Raw genomic sequence first — 17,273 nt, 5'->3', positions numbered from 1 at the left:
TTGTTTGGAATCAAAGTTTATTTCTCTTAATTCCACATTTTAAGACAGTCAACTTACAGCCTTGACTCTTGTTTTAAAAGTCTAATCAATCAGCCTTGAGTCAAGCCTTTCGCCAACATTCTCAGCAGAGTCCTTAGAATAAAGTGCAGCAGCAGGATTCATGGTGAAATTTGTTCTCTTGGTTCATTTCCACACATTTATCCTCAGAATCATGTCATTCCACACAGTTGGAGTTTCCCAGACCTGAAGCCAGAGAAGGCATTATAGAAGTCTTTTATCTTTCCCAATCGAATAAGAAGAAAATGCATCAATTTTTAAGTTTGAATTTTGTTTGCTGACAAAATTAACTATTTTCACAGCTTACTTCTCGTGTGAATTTATTGTTCTGTAAGCAATTGATTCATGCCTGCATTTTTAGATTGTTTTGAGAAGGCTCCTATTGTAGTAAGGAGTCCAGTCATTTCTCTTAGTTGCTAAAGAGCATTCCCAATGTGTGTCCTACTATTACTTTTTATGGGTTATTTTAGCATATGCATACTTCTGGTTTTTAGGTTTGAAAAATCAGAGAACATTCTTTGGGTATTCTAATTTTGGTTTTATGCTCAGAAAGGCCAAGGCAGTTTTTACTAACTTTAATTTTTTTTTCATTATTTTATGATTCCATTTAAAAAGAATCTAGCTTTAATTCAACTGGAATGTATTTGACTCATCAGCTGAGATAAAGATGTAGCCTCAGCAGTAAACCAATTACTTCATCACCATGTTGAATAATTCATCCTTTCAACAATTACTTAAAAGGCTGTCCAGGTAAGAGGAGAAGTTAGCACTCTTTCACTTGGGTGACCGGATAACTATCTTCAAATACTTTGATACGTCTGTTGTGGACAGAGGTTCTCTGAGGACCTAGAGGGCAGAGACTGGAGCAGTGGATGGAAATGAATGTGAAATTCACCAGGAGGCACAGAGGAGCCAATTTATTGCCAAAGGGCACCAAGAAGTTGCCTGGAATTGAAACAGTCTCCTTGGCAAAGGTCACCCTCATTCCAGAACTGACCTCAAGATGCTCCCTTGGGGAGGTTGGCCGTATCAAGAGGCTCCAACCCTGTCTAATCCTGAGAGCTCCTGATTCTGTCAATCTGGGGCAAACCTGATCTAGAAAATCCCCATTCCATAACATGGCATTCGATACAGAGAAACCCAGGACTGGTAAGGGCTGCACCACATCACAACAGAGACCGGTCCGACGGGTCCATACAGAAGCAGCGACTTCGTCATCCTGGCCGTCTCTGTGCATCCGGGTCACAGGGCGACCCTTGACCCGGTTCAGCCCAGTGTGAGAACGGAGCAGAGCCAGTGGCCAGCAAGCACTCTCTCATGCAGGGACTGCCGTATCTGGGAAACTATTTGCTCTGTTTATTTTGAGTTAGAAATATTGCATCTTATTTGTGTGTAGTTGTTTAGAGACAGAGAAACACTGAGAAGTCTAAATTTAACAAACGCTAAATATATTCATTTTCCAGTAGGAACTATGACAGCTATTTTCCCACCTGGTAGAAAAGTGCAGGAAGTGGCGCTCCCGCTGTCCCACAGGCAAAGCATGGCACAGCGCTCGCCCTTGGAATGGTTTCTGGGGCGGAGTCTGGCATTGCTACGTGATCCAGTCTGGTCAGAGTTATCCCATCTATGTAAAGAGCATGACACTTGACCCCTGAAAGTTCAAAAGATGAGGCAGAATGCCCTTAACTGGTGTTCTCAGCAAAAGTCCAGTGGGTCTGGGCACTCTTATGCTGAGAAAAAAAGCCTCAGCAGCTCCAGGCTTTCCTTCTGTCCCCTTGTAAGGGCATGACTCATGGGTTTCTGCCTGGGAGTGAGCCCATGGGAACTGACCTGAGCCTTCAGCGGGGTCCATGTGCCCTTGAGATGCTTGTCTGTCTAGGAGAGGGAACAGGGGCAGAAGTGCCTAGAAGCCTGGGATGGCTAACACCACCAGCATAGCTCAGACATACACTGGGGATCAGGGGCCGGGGATGTGTGAGGGGAGTGGTAGGAGACAGGAGGCTGCTCTAGAAGTCTCCCCAGTTTTGAGTCTATTGGTTCATTTTCACCAACCCTGACAAGTGTTTCCCATGACCTGTCCCTGGGGGCGGCCACAGAGCATGGTGGCTAAGAACAGGGGCCAAGAAGGATGGGTCTGAATCCTGGCCCTTGGCTGATTCACCAGCAGGCTGCTGGGCTACCTGGGCCTCCACTTCCAATCCCTCATCTGTGAAATGAATGTGATAAAGGCTCCCGTCTCACAGGGTTGCTATGAGGATTTTGCTGTTGTTTAGTCGCTAAGTCGTGTCTGACTCTTTGAGACCCCATGGACTGCAGCACTCCAGGCTGCCCTGTCCTTCACCGTCTCCCGGAGTTTGCTCAGATTCATGTCCAGTGAGTCTGTGATGCCATCTAATCACCTCATCCTCTATCACTCCCTTCTCCTCCTGCCTTCATTTCTTTCCCAGCATCAGAGTCTTTTCAAATGAGTAGGCTCTTTGCATCAGGTGGCCAATGTATTGAAGCATCAGCATCGTTGCTGCCAGTGACTATTCAGGGTTGATTTCCTTTAGGACTGACTGATTTCGTCTCCTTGTGGTCCTTCTCCAGAACAAGTGCTCCGTCTCCAGCACTCATAATCCACATACGCACACGCACTGCCATGTGTGTGTGTCTCTGGATGAGTGTTTGATGTCAGTATTTATTCAAAATATATACCAGGTGCTAGGCAAGCGATGCAGGGAGAGATCTGCCCTTGGGACCCTGTCCTGCATTTAGCCCTTATTCAGAGCACTTCCATATAAAAAGGATGAAACATGCTCTCTTTCTCTAAAGGACCAACAGATAACCTTTGCTTATCTCCTTCTACACTTTCTGAGATAGATTCCCAGTGACTCAGAAATTAGAATCATTATTTCCTATAACAGCCAAGTGAAAGTGAAAGTCACTCAGTTGTGTCCGACTCTGTGACCCCATGGACTGTAGTGCATGGAATTCTCCAGGCCAGAATACTGGAATGGGTAGCTTTTCCCTTCTCCAGGGGATCTTCCCAACCCAGGGACTGAACTAGGGTCTCCCACACTGCAGGCGGATTCTTTACCAGCTGAGCCACCAGGGAAGCCCATAACAGCCAAAAATAGCCCCAAACAAAGAACAGGTGTCAAACTTGCAAAGCCCATCTCAGTGGCCCTGCCATCCGACTTTCCTTTGTTCCAAGTGCTTTGTCCTGGTGTCAGCTACACTGCTGTAGACTCACTCCCACTTAGACCTAATTCCCAGTTCCTTTCTGCCTCTCACCCCGCCTGGCTGCCTCTGAACTTGGGCCTCTGCACCTGGTCCCACCCCAGGACCTAACCTCCCCAGAAGGACGGTGCACAGCCACTTCTGGTTTGCCAGACAAACCCAGGATGCCTGGGAAATTTTGAATTTCAGATTCCTGGGACATTTTTCTGCTAAAGAGTTAGTCATATCTTTCTGAAGTTCATACTGTTCATGGGATTCTTAAGGCAAGAATTCTGGGGTGGTTTGCCATTCCCTTCACTAGTGGACCATGTTATGTCAGAACTTTCCACCAGTCCATCCTAAAGGAAATCAACCCTGCATATTCACTGGGAAGACTGATGCTGAAACATGATACTTTGGCCACCTGATGCGGAGAGCCGGCTCATTGGAAAAGACCCTGATACTGGGAAAGAGGAGGAGAAGGCGGAGACAGAGGATAAGGTGGTTAGATAACATCACTGATTCAATGGGTATGAGTCTGAGAAAATTTGGGGAGATAGTGGTGGGCAGAGGAGCCTGGCGTGTTGCAGTGGGGTCGCAGAGAGTTGGACACAAGTTAGCAACTAAACGACATCTGAAGCTCCAAAGTAACTGGCATCCTTTGTTTTTATTTGCTAAATCTGGAAGCTTCTTCCTTGCTTGGGCTAAATTAGAGACCATACCAGCCCTAGTCAGCCCTGAGGACACGGCCCCCAGTCACCCATTTCCCATTGTCCCCGTCCCTTTCCCCACATCCGGAAAGAGGTCTGGCCCTAAATGTGTGAGCCTTCTCTCCGCCAAGGCAGAAGGGCACATATCGTCACTTCTGGCAAACATTGGCTGTGTCCCCCAGGGGGTTCAACCTCCAACTCAGCAGAAAACCAGCCCTGGCTCTTGCCCAGGTAACCGACAGGTTTCTTCGTTACAAATGAGTGAACAGATGAGTTTGAGATTCCCAATATCCCCCTTAAGAGCCCAGGCTTTCTGGATTTTTCTTTCTTCAGATATTAAGCCAAGTTTTCATCTCGCAGACAGGAGTCCTCCCACAGAGCTCTGCACAGTAGAATCTGGCCCCAGAAAACGAAAACCAGCCCATAGGACCGCTTGACCTTTGAAGCATGCAAAGCCCAACAGAGGTAGAAAGAAGAGAGAGAGAGGGAAAGCTCCTGCTTGGAGACCCTCTCCTGGGGACCACAGATTAGCAATCAGGGGATGAGAGTTGAATGGGGATGGGGTTGAACAACCCCCCAGGGGTCCGAGATGGGAGGGAGGGAGGCAGTGAGTAGATGTAATTAGCACGGATCATAGTAATAATTGGAAAGCAGGTACAGCAGCCTATAGTATCTGTTAGGACGGATCAGAGATCAGCCCAGCAAGAGGCCTTCTCTGTGCCAGCTTAGATTAGCATGTGAAATGCCTGTCTTAGGCCGGACACAGGGAAGGAGGCAAGATGGGGAAACTGGGTATATCAGAGTCACATCAATTTCCTCAGTATCCTCAGAGCACGTGCTCACACAACCCACTGCTCTGGGGTTCATCACAAGTGGGTTTATTCCTGTGGGACAGGAGAAAGGGTGGGGAGGAGGTGGGCTGGATCTGAGGAGGCTTGCATATGTTCGCAGGTGACAGGTGGGTTCAGAACATTCCTGTCTTAATATCACAGTTCTCAGGGTTTGCTTGAAAATGGGGAAAGGGAGGAGGCAAGGTCCTGCCAATGAAAGATAAAGTAGCTCTTCCTTCATCAGATTAACATCCCGGTTTTTGTAGGAAACATTGATGCTAGAAAGCACTTTTGTGATTAGAGGTGGAAATCCCTGTCTAGTCAGGGCGTGGTTGACTGGGGACAATGGAGCATGCCAGGCAGCTCTCACGCTAAAGGGACCATCCTGCGGAATTTCACATGGAAAACATCTGCTTTCTGCCTTCTACTGGGGATTTTTGAGTGGTCCAGAGCATGGAAATGCACCAAGGGCCCATTAAAATGCAAAGACACCAGTGGCAATAGCGAAGGAAAGAATACGCCCAGTGTCAGTTCTGTTATACACTGTTGTGTTACACACTCAGTCGCTCAATTGTAGCTGACTTGTCTATCATGGTCTATGATAAAAACTCAAGGCTTCAAAGAAGGCAGGTCTCCCAGAGACACTCCCTCCACCCCACACTCCACCTCCGCCCCACCCCCGCCCCACCCATCTCTGCTACCTGGAGTCAGTCCAAGGGACTGGGGATGCTATCTGGAGGGCTTCATCTTCCCCTTCCACCCTTTAACCCAGAATCGGAAAAAAAGTCCTTTGCCACTTTAGGAAGTTTGATTCAGAAGCTCTTCTGAGTCTGCTACATCCATCCTGTTTTGGTCTCAAGCACTGAGTTTCGCAGCCCTTGGGGGTCATCAGTGAGGCAGCGCAGGTCAGCAGGTACGGATGGCAGCATGGGGTTTGGAGGGTTCCCCATTTCAACCATCTGAAGATGGGGCTATAACCCCTTCCTGTTGAGTTTGCACTGGGGTGGAACAAGATAATTCCTGCCAAATTCTCAGCCCTGGGGTGCATTCAGTAAATACACAAGAGCTGTTAGAATCAAGAGACAAAGGTCACTCCCTGTGGAAGAAGGAGCTAAGAGAGGACTCGGAACTCAACAGGCCTTAGCTCTACTGCGCTGGATGCTCTGGACGGTCAAAGCTGAGAGAGACGCTGGCAGTGGAGAGAGGGAACAGCAAGGCCCTGGGGAGCCCATTAATAGGACAGTGAGGGGTTAGCACTCCCAGGACACGAGACACTATCTGGCCGTGGCATTGGGGCTCGCTGGGGGCTGGCCACCTTCCGAAGGCTGGAAGCAGCCTTTGCGTTGGCTGTTTCTCATGCCTGGAGTGTCCCTGACTCAGAGAACTCTGCAAGTTTGGCAATCTAGTCTTTAGGAGAAGAACTCAAAAGTCCTGGGACTCTCACGGGTACCTTCGAGCAGCTGTCCACAGTCTTCCCCTGCTCTCTGCCCTTGAAGGCTGACACATGTGGGCTGGCTTTAAAACTGTGTCCGGAATTTGATGTATTAGGGATGATAAGATGACAGACGTGGAGACAACTGCCTTGAAAGAGAGTGCACCCCTAATGGTTCCTGAGATGAGTGGATGCATCACGCCATGCAGGGCCACACGGGGAAGCACAGGGTCAGTCAGGAGTTGGGGGTGGGGGGAGAGTCTAGCATGGTTTTGGGGAAAGAATGGAGGAGGGAGGTGGACAGGCTGGGCAGGCTGAAGGTTTGACAGTCTGAACAATTTTGGCGGGCTCTGGGTTGGAAAGATGGTCTCTAGTTGTTTGATACATGATTATGGATGAATTTGCCTTTTCATATTGTTCTTGGGGTTCTCAAGGCAAGAATACTGAAGTGGTTTGCCATTCCCTTCTCCAGTGGACCATGTTTTTTTCATGGCAAATCGATGGGGAAACAGTGGAAACAGTGGCTGACTTTATTTTGGGGGGCTCCAAAATCACTGTAGATGGTGACTGCAGCCATGAAATTAAAAGACGTTTACTCCTTGGAAGGAAAGTTATGACCAACTTAGACAGCATGTTAAAAAGCAAAGACATTACTTTGTCAACAAAGGTCCGTCTAGTCAAGGCTATGATTTTTCCAGTAGTCTTGTATGGATGTGAGTGTTGGACTGTAAAGAAAGCTGAATGCTGAAGAATTGATACCTTTGAACTGTGGTGTTGGAGAAGACTCTTGAGAGTCCCTTGGACAGCAAGGAGATCCAACCAGTCCATCCTAAAGGAAATCAGTCCTGATATTCGTTGGAAGGACAGATGCTGCAGTTGAAACTCAGCATACTTTGGCCACCTGATGCGAAGAGCTGACTCATTGGAAAAGACCCTGATGCTGGAAAAGATTGAAGGTGGGAGGAGAAGGGGACAACAGAGGATGAGATGGTTGGATGGCATCACCGACTCAGTGGACATGAGTTTGGGTAAACTCTGGAAGTTGGTGATGGACAGGGAGGCCTGGCGTGCTGCAGTCCATGGGGTCACAAAGAGTCAGACACGACTGAGAGACTGAACTGAACTGAACTATGGGTGAATTTACGGGATGGTGGGGGAACTGGTCTGGTGTGTGACGCTGGATAATGGAGGGGCTTGTGGATGTGAATCAGAACTGGTTGCCTTGCACAGAGAAGGCATGCTGATGGACAAGTGTTTCGCTGTCTGTAGAAATTAGGTAACCCTGACGGGGAGGTTCCTTCCTGGGTTCACGAGGCCTCAAAAGGTAGAAGCATCATAAAATATAGAAAACAAAAAGCATGATTAATACAGGTTTCAACCGTGGGCTCCTGGGCCCCTGGGGCAGTTGTGGGATGGGGGCAGTTGAGGGGTGAGAGGAAGAGGACATTGCAAGGGGATTGAGTCGCCTGCCCCTCCCGGGCGGGCTGGCCTATAACTGAAGGCATCTTCCAGGGATGGAAGACCCCTGCATGACCCTCTCTTTCTTTCTGTCAGTCCCCCTCCACCATTTCTCCTGGGTGACGGTGCCATTCCTTAGGAGCCCCCCAAGCCCCTCCCTCACTTGTACCTGCGGGGGGGGGGGATATTTTTTAAACCCTCTGAGTTATCCTCATTTGTGCGTGCTCTCTGTGTCTCTTACTAACCCTGGACCCACTAGCAGACCCGCTGACCCTCACGATAAGTTCCGGAGTTGGGCTGCTCCTGTGCGCAGTGACGACAGGGGCAGCCTCTGCGCTGATGCCATGATTAACGCACAGCACGTGAGGGCATCCCGACGACCGTATTATGCGATGATGGGATGATGTGCAGGTGGGTAGCAAGCGCCGCAAGACCAAGTGCCATGCACTTAGTCACCATGGCAACAATAACGATTACAAAGCTGGTAGAGTAATGCGGCTGCTTCTTACCACCCAGGGAGCCTGCAGAGAGAAAAAGAGAAATTGACGCTGTGAATATGCAATTAAGAACATGCTTGCAGGGCCAGCTTCTCAGGAATCCTGTTCTGCACTCTTGGGGTAGACATGGGGGAGGGGTCTTAATCGAAGCCCTAGTGGTAAGGGTTACAAGATACAGCACCAGTTAAGAGCTCAACTAAGCAGGTCTCACTAAGGTCAGGATGATGAGAAGGGGGAGGCATGGGTGAGGGCTGTAGACGTTTAGGCAGATCTGGAAGGATTCTCCACATTCCCCTGAACTTCCCATGTCAACCGAATAGTCCCTTCTTTAAAAGAAACATAATAATCTCGGCAGCCTGATTATTCTAATTTGGGTATGCCATCTGTTTCCCGGTTCCTCCTGAGACTGCCTTTCACACCTTTCCGAGAGCGCTTTGCTCACCACATGGCTAAAGCTTTGTCTTCCCAACACTCATTATTCCCCATCACCTCACTCTGTTGTCTCACCGTCCTGCACTCTAGGGCTGCCATAACAAAAAGCCACAGACTTGGAGGCTTCGACACCAGAAACTCATTTTCTCCCAGGTCTGGAGGTTGGAAGTCCCAGGTCAAGGTGTCAGCGGGCTGGGTGTGTGGCAAGGTCTCTCTCCCCGGCTGGCAGACGACTGCCTTCTTACCGGGTCCCCACATGGCATTGTGTCTAGGCCAAGCGGAGAGAGACCTCTGGTGGGTGTCTCTTCCTCTTTTATGGACACCAGCTCTACCATCTGAGGGCCCTGCCTGTAGTTATTTAATCTGAAACACCTCCTTAAAGGCCTTGTCTGTAGACTCAGTCACACTGGGGTTTAAGCCTTCAACATACGAATTTGATGGGAGACAAAATTCAGTCTATAACATCTGCTTAGGATCTGTTATCAAAAAGTGGTCACTATTTTTCATATTTCACATTTTGAAGTCTGTTTCTTTTACTGGGACGTCGTCTCACCATCATCTGGGCAGAGTGTGTCTCTAACGCTCACTGTTCTAGGTCCGTATCTAGAACAAGGCCAACAACAGGGCAGCTTCTCAAAAATGTTAAATAGAAGAAATAGATAAATTGTGTATAGGTGCTTAGACTTCCTTGCAAGACACTCCAAACTGGACGCTTTAACTTTATTGGGAGCAGGCAGCATGTCGTTTATCATGGAGTGATATGAGGAGAGCGATTGGGGGAATCGATGTGGTAGCAACGTGAGGAGGGGCTGGAGGGGATAAACAAGGTGGTCTAGGCCATTGGAGAATATTGAACCAATCGAAGTTAATGGAGATGAGGACCTAGACTTAGAGTGACAGATGCGAACTCGAGAAAGGGAGATTCGATTGTTTAAGGGACATAAGGGGGAGAGATTGAAAAAAGGAGATTTAATTGGAGGGAGAGGGAGAGGGTAGAAACAAATGAGAGCCACAGACATCCCCGGGAGTGGGCCTGGCTGCCTAGTGGATGGGTGCACACAGGGAAGTGGGGAAGGAGTCTTCGCATCCTGCTGGCCCTCCCCGATCTCAGCCCTGGCTGCAGTACGAGCTGCACGCAGACCTGGCTCAGCGTGGCACTGATAGCTGCTCGCCTCAGGAGCACGCCTCCTGGCTCTTACTTCTCATGTGGGGTGCCTGCGGAAAGCTGGCTGGCATTCATGCCTGGGCGTTTAGGAGAGCTGACATCTCACCCCTCAGCCACTGGGGAATGGGCACTGGTGGATACGCGGGTATCTGGTGTCCCCTGGTATATATGATGGAATATTACTCAGCCATAAAAAAAGAACGAAATAATGCCATTTGCAGCAACATAAATGGCCCTTGAGATTATCATTCTAAATGAAGTAAATCAAAGACAAACACCTTATGCTATCGTTTATATGTGGAATCTAAAAGGATGATACGGATGAACTTATATACAAAACAGAAATAGACTCACAAGCACAGGGAGGTGGCGGTGCAGGGTGGGAGGAGGAGAAGCAAATGGGGTTTCTTCAGCCAGGAAGGAAGATCCTGTCTCCAGTGAGTGGGTACAAAACAAAGAGGCCTGGGGCTGAAATGCGGTGGGCCTCTGTCCACCGGCCATGATATCCTCAATCCACCAGAACGCCAGCCAGACGCTAGAAGAAAAGCCCACAGGGTAGAGCAGAAGCCTGGATCTGCAATTTGGGAGTTTCATCCGCCTTTCAAACTGGTCCCACAGAAAGCAGCGGGGGCCCGAGCTTCCATCTCTGCCTTATGGCTGAAAATGATGCACTGTGTCTTTTATTGCAGGGAAAGTGTAGACACCCATGGTTTTCTGGTCAACCTTCTGTGCCCCCTTCACTCACACCAGCAAGTGCTCACAGGTCTGAATGAACATCTTGACCATCCCAAGAGCCCTAGGAGCTGCTTAGAGCGACTCTGATTCTTCATCCCATTTTAAAACGAGCAGATGGTCTCAAGGTCTCAGTGTAATTTCATCTTATGCAGTACTTTGCTCCACTGGGGAGTGCTGGCCTCCAAGGCATCAGTGAGCTGATCACCCCAGTCAGCTGTGCCTTATCCAGTGAAAACAGACCCGGAGACTCACTGACTGCCTCTGGAGAATGTTCCGAGCACAGACCATGTTTCTCTGCTCTCTGATTGCCCAGGTCAGCCATTCGAGCCGTCGGTTGCTTGTAACCAACATAACCCTCTATCCCAGATTGCTCTGCATTCATTTTGCATCTTATCATTCCACTGAGATCACCTGCTCATTGAATGCTGGGATCTATCTGCCTTTCAACTGAGGGTGAAGCAAGCTGTGAATCAAAGCAAATATCCCATTGGTGCTAATTTTGAAAAGAGGCTAAAAATTAGTGAGATCCCCCTTTATGAAATTGCTGACAGGCAGTTGCGAAAGTAATGGGCTGGCTGTCTCTTTGCTTTCGGTATTGGTGTATGTGTGTTTGGTCATATCCGACTCTTTATGACCCCCATGGGCTGTAGCCTGCCAGGCTCCTCTGTCCATGGGATTTCTCAGGCAAGATACTCAAGTAGGTTGTTATTTTTCCCTCCAGAGGATCTTCCTGACACAGGGATTGAACCCACATCTCCTCACTGGCAGGCAGATTCTTTACCACTGAGCCACCTGGAAAGCCCTTCAGTAATTTGTAATTGGCCTCAGTCACATTAGACTTAAACTAGAAGTCAGATGCAGCTGACACCAAAAAACTAGATTGAAAGTCGCTTTTGCCACTTCAGCATTATGAAGACAGCTTTGCCCAAAAATATCCACCCATGAAATAAAATCTATCTGCTAAATATATCTCTTTGCATTTAAACAAGAGTTGTTCTTCTGAATGTTTGGGTGTTTGGGCTTGATGCTCACAGTCTGGAAAAAAGTACAGAGGGGATAAACTCCGGGGAGGTCTGGCAGTTTCCGTGGTGACATCTCAGATGACACTGGGGTCAGAAAAGGGCGCAGTGAAGAGGCCTCTGGGGGGCAGCCAACAGGAGCCAAGTGCACAGGGAAGCCAGCCTGGGCACAGCCTGGAGGGGCCAGCAGCCAAGGAAGCCAGATCCTCTGACCTTGTCCATTCCTTTCCATGGGAATCCGGGTTTGTCTGGGAATCTGCTTCCTCGTGGCGTCCTGGCTCTGGCCTGCCTGCTAAGCAGTCCCTGTGCGCACCCATGGGGACATGGCCCACTTCCAAGGTTCTCTGTTGGGAGTCACCTGGCCGTCCCAGTTGACGGCAACCCCAGGACTTCATGGCATCTACTCCTGAGAGTCCACTGCTGTGTCTGGAACAGCGGGGGCTGTCCAGGGCACCTCACATTTCATTTGCATTAATTATTCTAATGTTCGCCATGCGGAGACCATGGTGTTATTGTCCCTGTTTTACAGATGGGGAAACTGAAGTCAGAGAATTTAAGCCATGTGTCCAAAGTGTCACCCAGATACTCTGTGGCAGAGTGGGGGTCAAGCTCAGGCGTGTCTGGGGTCCACGGCAGGTGTCACTGCTCTGTTTCTGGGGCAGAGAATCCTTCCCTGACAACAGCAACAAACGAGTCCTCTGAGGTGTGGGGACTTGTCCGAGTTTTCTCAGAACTGTGCATATTTCTGACACAGAGTAGAAAAGTAAGCCTTCCCTGGCGGCTCAGTGGTGAAGAATCCACCTGCCAATTCAGGAGATGAGGATTCGGTCCCGGGATCAGGAAGACCTCCTGGAGAAGGGAATGGCAACCCACTCCAGGATTCTTGCCTGGAGAATCCCATGGATGGAGGAGCCTGGTGGGCTACAGTCCATGGAATCGTAAAAGAGTTGGACACGACTTAGTGACTAACAACAGCAACAACAGTCTGCAGGCTAACAGTGATTTGATCAATGTAACTACTAAATTTATTTTAAAGCATCAGAATGATCATTGGACACGTACAGTTCACGCATTGGCTAGATAGCCAGTACCTTTTATCTGAATAAACTGATAGGTTTAATAACTGTCTGAAAGGTCTCCATAGCAACGATTCACCCAAACCACTGCAGCGCAAGAGCCATAGACAACGAACGGACGAGCAAGCGTGGCTGTGTTCCCGAGGCACGCTGTCACCAAAACAGGCGGCTGCCGGGTCGGGCCCAGGGACGGTAGCTTTCGGACCCCGGTTCTAATCTGTAAAGTGAGGATCATGAAGGTTCCTATCAGCAGGGAATGCTGAGAAACTGTGACGTGCTCGTGGGGTATCCAGCACAGAGCTCGGCAGACAGTGAGTGCTGATGACTGCCGAGGCGATCCCTGCACCCTGCCCATGGGCTCGGGAGTGGGGGCTGGGTTCTGTATTGACTAGTCTGTAGAACTTGGGACTAGCCTCCTACCTCTCTGGGCTGCACATCAGGAAGAGATGATGGCTACATGGATCACTGTTGGTCGTCACCAAAGTGTGCACTCGTATCTCTGTGTGGAAGCGCATGGACCAAGAAACCCGCAGTTGTGAGTAAGACTATCACTGATCTCCTTAAGGCAAAATAGAGGCTGCATATAATCTTGGAGTCTCCAGAATGTATTAGGACCTGAAGAAACCTTTGGGTCATGGGTATCTGGTCACTTCAGATCTTTGAGACATGGTCAACATGGTAAGTACAGGGGCACAGATTTGTAGTTAAACTGGGAGTCAGTTCAGTTCAGTTGCTCAGCCGCATCTGACTCTTTGCGGCCCTGTGGACTGCAGCATGCCAGGCCTCCCTGTTGATCACCAACTCCTGGAGTTTACTCAAACTCTTGTCCGTTGAGTCGGTGATGCCATCCGACCATCTCATCCTCTGTTGTCCCCTTCTCCTCCCACCTTCTCTTTCCCAACTGAGAGTCAGGTCCACATAAGAAGGGTACAGCTCTTGTTAGGAGTCTTGAACAGAAGGCCAAAATTTCAGACCAAACAGGAGACTAGGAATGAAGCCAGACTCTGTGTCCTAATGTAGGAAACAAGCAGAAGCTCCAGCAACGCCATGGCAGGAATGGTCAGGCCACAGGTCTACTGAAGACAAGAGAGGAGTCCCGGGCTGAGCTCAGAGACCCGGGAACGTGAGTGGGCTCTGATGACACTCTTCAGTCGATTGGTCATCGAATCTCAGCGTTTGAAAGAACCTTTCAGGTGATGGAGTTCTTTCCCTGGTATATCCTGCCTCATCCCCATGGCCAACACGCAGCTGTGGTGATGGGTTGCCTGGAAAGAGCCTTCTGCCTTCTGCTCTGGCTTAAATCCCACTTTCAGGCACAGCCAGATCAGAACAGGCAGCCTCGTTCCTCTCTATTCAGCCTTTACTCGTCGATTCGTCAGGACTTCTTGGAGGATGATGCCAGCAGAAGTCCAGGGTCCCTGCCTGAGCTGTCTCCACCTTCGCCTTGGATTCGCTCAAGCATGGAGTCACCAAGAATTGTCCAAGGGGCACTGTGGCTTGGCAGGGACCATACCCAGATATTCAGAATCCCAATTTCAAATTCACAAACAGCTTCCTGCAGTCATGCATTCTTTGGACGATTATTAAAACCAGCAAACTATTTCCCTTTTTTTTTTTTTTTCAAATTCTCCCTGAAACAAATCAGCGTCTGATGCGGTAATAATGGCTGCCCTGTGTGGCCATTTTCCCTGGGTCTTTGGAGGGGACTGGGGCCCGGGAGGGGAGTCAGAGTCAAGGATGCTCCATGCCCTGCAGGGCTGGGGGCTGCAGGCCCGTGTGGGTGAACGCTGTCTTCCCCAGCAACTCTGAGTCAGCTTCTTATCTAGGGTTCTGCCTCTCTGTTTCTGGCCTCTGGGTCTTATCTCTGGTCTAATGACCAACTCTCTGTATCTGTGAACCTGATGCCTGACCATGCCGTATGGAGAAGGCTGTGAGCTCCTCAACAGCACTAACCCTGCATCCTCTGGTCTTTTGGGTCTCAGGCTCCTAAACCTGCCCCAGGATCTCAACTATGAGATGTGATGCATCATCTCAGGACTGTTTTCTCTTATATCCTTGGTGTTTGGGAAGGGAATCTGCGTTTGGGCAGGGATCTGCCTGCACTTGAGAAGTTCCTTAAAGAACGGGTGGGATTACTCTGCCTCAAAGAAAGGTAAGGTGAGGGTCATGCTAACTACAGTCAGGGTTAGGGGTTGAGGTATTCCATTCCCCCATCTGCTGTTAGCAATAATCTGCTATGCCTGGGTCCCCATGAGACACTATGCCCATGCCCTTCAGATGAGCCCTGAGGCCCAGTCCAGCTCTCTGATCTCTCTTCGGACTAGAACTTGGCAGAGGGAGGTGCAGGGCCTTGGTCAAATCTTGGTCCAGTTGGAGCCAGAATCCCACATTTGGTCCAGCCACATTCATCACAAGAGGAGATGCTGAAAGGGCAGTTGGTGCCACTTTAACCATTCCAGGTTCCAATCACCCCTTTCCCCCCTCTTCCTTTTTTTAAAATGCTTGCTGTAGCTCACTCAATCTGATCTGATGGATGCTGATAGATTTATGGAGAATTGAAGATGATGTCAGACTTCTTCAACCAGCAATGGCTACTTGCAATAACTCAGAAAAGGGTGTCTCCCTGAGTCCCCTTGAGTGCCTTCCCTGGTGGCTCAGATGGTAAAGAATCTGCCTGCAATGCAGGAAACCTGGGTTCGATCCCTGGATTGGGAAGATCCTCTGGAGAAGGAAATGGCAACCCAGTCCAGTATTCTTGCCTGGAAAATCCCATGGACAGAGGAGCCTGGCAGGCTACAGTCCTCAGGGTCACAAAGAGTTGGACACGACTGAGTGACTAACACCTTCCCTTTCTTGCTCTGAGGCCCCTTGGACTGTGGCCGTTTCCAAGGCCACCCCCACTCCCTCACAGGGCATCTCTGTCGTGAGCCTAGACCCAGAATGTGACATCTTCTCTAAGGCTGTGTCCACACCAGAAGGCTGGGACCCCCATCACATCCTGGGTCCCCACAGCCTCCCTGGGATGATGCCTTAGCTCTGGTGTGAGATGAGGTGTCTGGGCAATCAAGGCCACTATGTCCATGATACAGACATGGAGAGTAGCAGCGACCGCCGCTGGCAACACGTACTGTGTGCGTTCAATACCCTAGGCGCAGTGTAACGCACATCTCTCAATGCCCTAGGCACAGTGTAACACACATCTCTCAACTTTATTCATCACAACTGCCTTAGAGGTCATCATCGGGTTTTACTTCTGTTTGGCAGGCAAGGGATGGAGCTATTAATTATTCATCATGTCCTCCATGCCTGCTGCTTGGCTAAATGTGTTACATGTATTATCTCACTTGATCTTCACATTAACTCCGTGAGATGGATGCTTGGAGGCTTCCCAGGTGGCTCAGTGGTAAAGAATTCATCTGCTAGCGAAGGAGATACAGGTTCGATCTCTGGGTCAGGGAGATCCCCTGGAGGAGGAAATGGCAACCCCCTCTGGTATTCTTGCCTTTGAAATGGCATGGACAGAGGAGCCCGGTGAGCTATAGTCCACGGGGCCAAAAAAGCATCGGATACGGCTGATCGACTGAACATGAGGGGTGCTTATTTCAGGGATGGGGAACCCTGGAGATTTGGAAGATGGTAAGTAACTTGCCTGAGGCTATAGAGCTTATCAGCTGAAGACTCAGACCCAGACCCAGACAGTGGCTCTGGAGCGCCCACCAGGCCCATAGCCAGACCCAGGTGGGCAACTCTCTGAAGGGACCCCCAATCCCCTCCGCCGTGCCTGGGTGTGATTCTGCTCTGAGAGGGGCCCTGTGTGCTCCCTGGCAAGGCAGCAACCCCTCCAAGACCCCTCAAGGGAGTGAGGGCTGAGCTAGGGCTGGGAGACTAAGCTCAGGGTGAGCAAACTCCCTGCTTTTTAGGGGTACTGGGCTGACACTTGGCCCAGAAAGTCTTGGAAAAAGAGTTCATCGAAACGCAGTGGTTAAAATCACGATCCATAGAAGTGGTGGTGGGGAGAATGTGTGTGCCAGAATGGCACGAGGGAATTTTTGCATAATAGCAACCAGATGTCCTAAAAGAATGGGAATGGTTTTCCCTTTTCTGCACAAGGACCCTGGAAACTGCTTCAGGAAATTAGCTTCACCACCCACCCTTGATTAAGTTAAACTAAACGTGTCAAAAAGGCAGATGAAGTGAAAATGTGCCTTCAAGCGACATGTGGCTTCTGACATTCCCTATCATTAACCACTTTAAACTGAGAAAGATACCGAAAGTGGACAAAGAAAGCACCGGCCTATCTCGGGTGGAACTAAATACTGCAGAGATCAGGTTGTTCATTTTTCGCATAGCAGCTCTCTAGTTAGATCTGAAATTCAACCTCATCCTAACTGAATTATTTGAAAAGAGAAGTTCCCATAGGAGGGAACATGCATTGTTTACTGGCATTCGGTCTTAATTTTAAACACTGCGGTAAACAGTCTGAAACACTGGGCTGCTCACCTTATGGAAGCTGCACACAAAGGCTCGTTTCCAGCATCATTTTCAACACTCACTAATAAGAACTGTAATTATGTCTTTTAAAATACCCCTACTCAGGAAATCTTGACCTTGAAATGAATCACAATGAGCGCATTGACTTCAGGCCCCCATCACATGACTGC

General features: G+C 49.4%; 1 long non-coding RNA gene across 1 annotated transcript; it reads right to left on the bottom strand.

Moving 5' to 3' along the window:
- Positions 1 to 4,635, bottom strand: LOC121817244 (uncharacterized). Its single transcript, XR_006057071.2, has 2 exons — positions 1,548 to 4,635; positions 1 to 243 (listed from the first exon to the last, which is right to left on the bottom strand). It is a non-coding gene; the product is annotated as an uncharacterized LOC121817244 (long non-coding RNA).
- Between the last annotated feature and the right edge of the window lie 12,638 nt (positions 4,636 to 17,273).

This window comes from Ovis aries, chromosome 1 (assembly GCF_016772045.2).
Source record: "Ovis aries strain OAR_USU_Benz2616 breed Rambouillet chromosome 1, ARS-UI_Ramb_v3.0, whole genome shotgun sequence".
Classification (NCBI taxonomy): Eukaryota; Metazoa; Chordata; class Mammalia; order Artiodactyla; family Bovidae; genus Ovis; species Ovis aries.
This window is presented reverse-complemented; position numbering and strand designations above follow the sequence as displayed.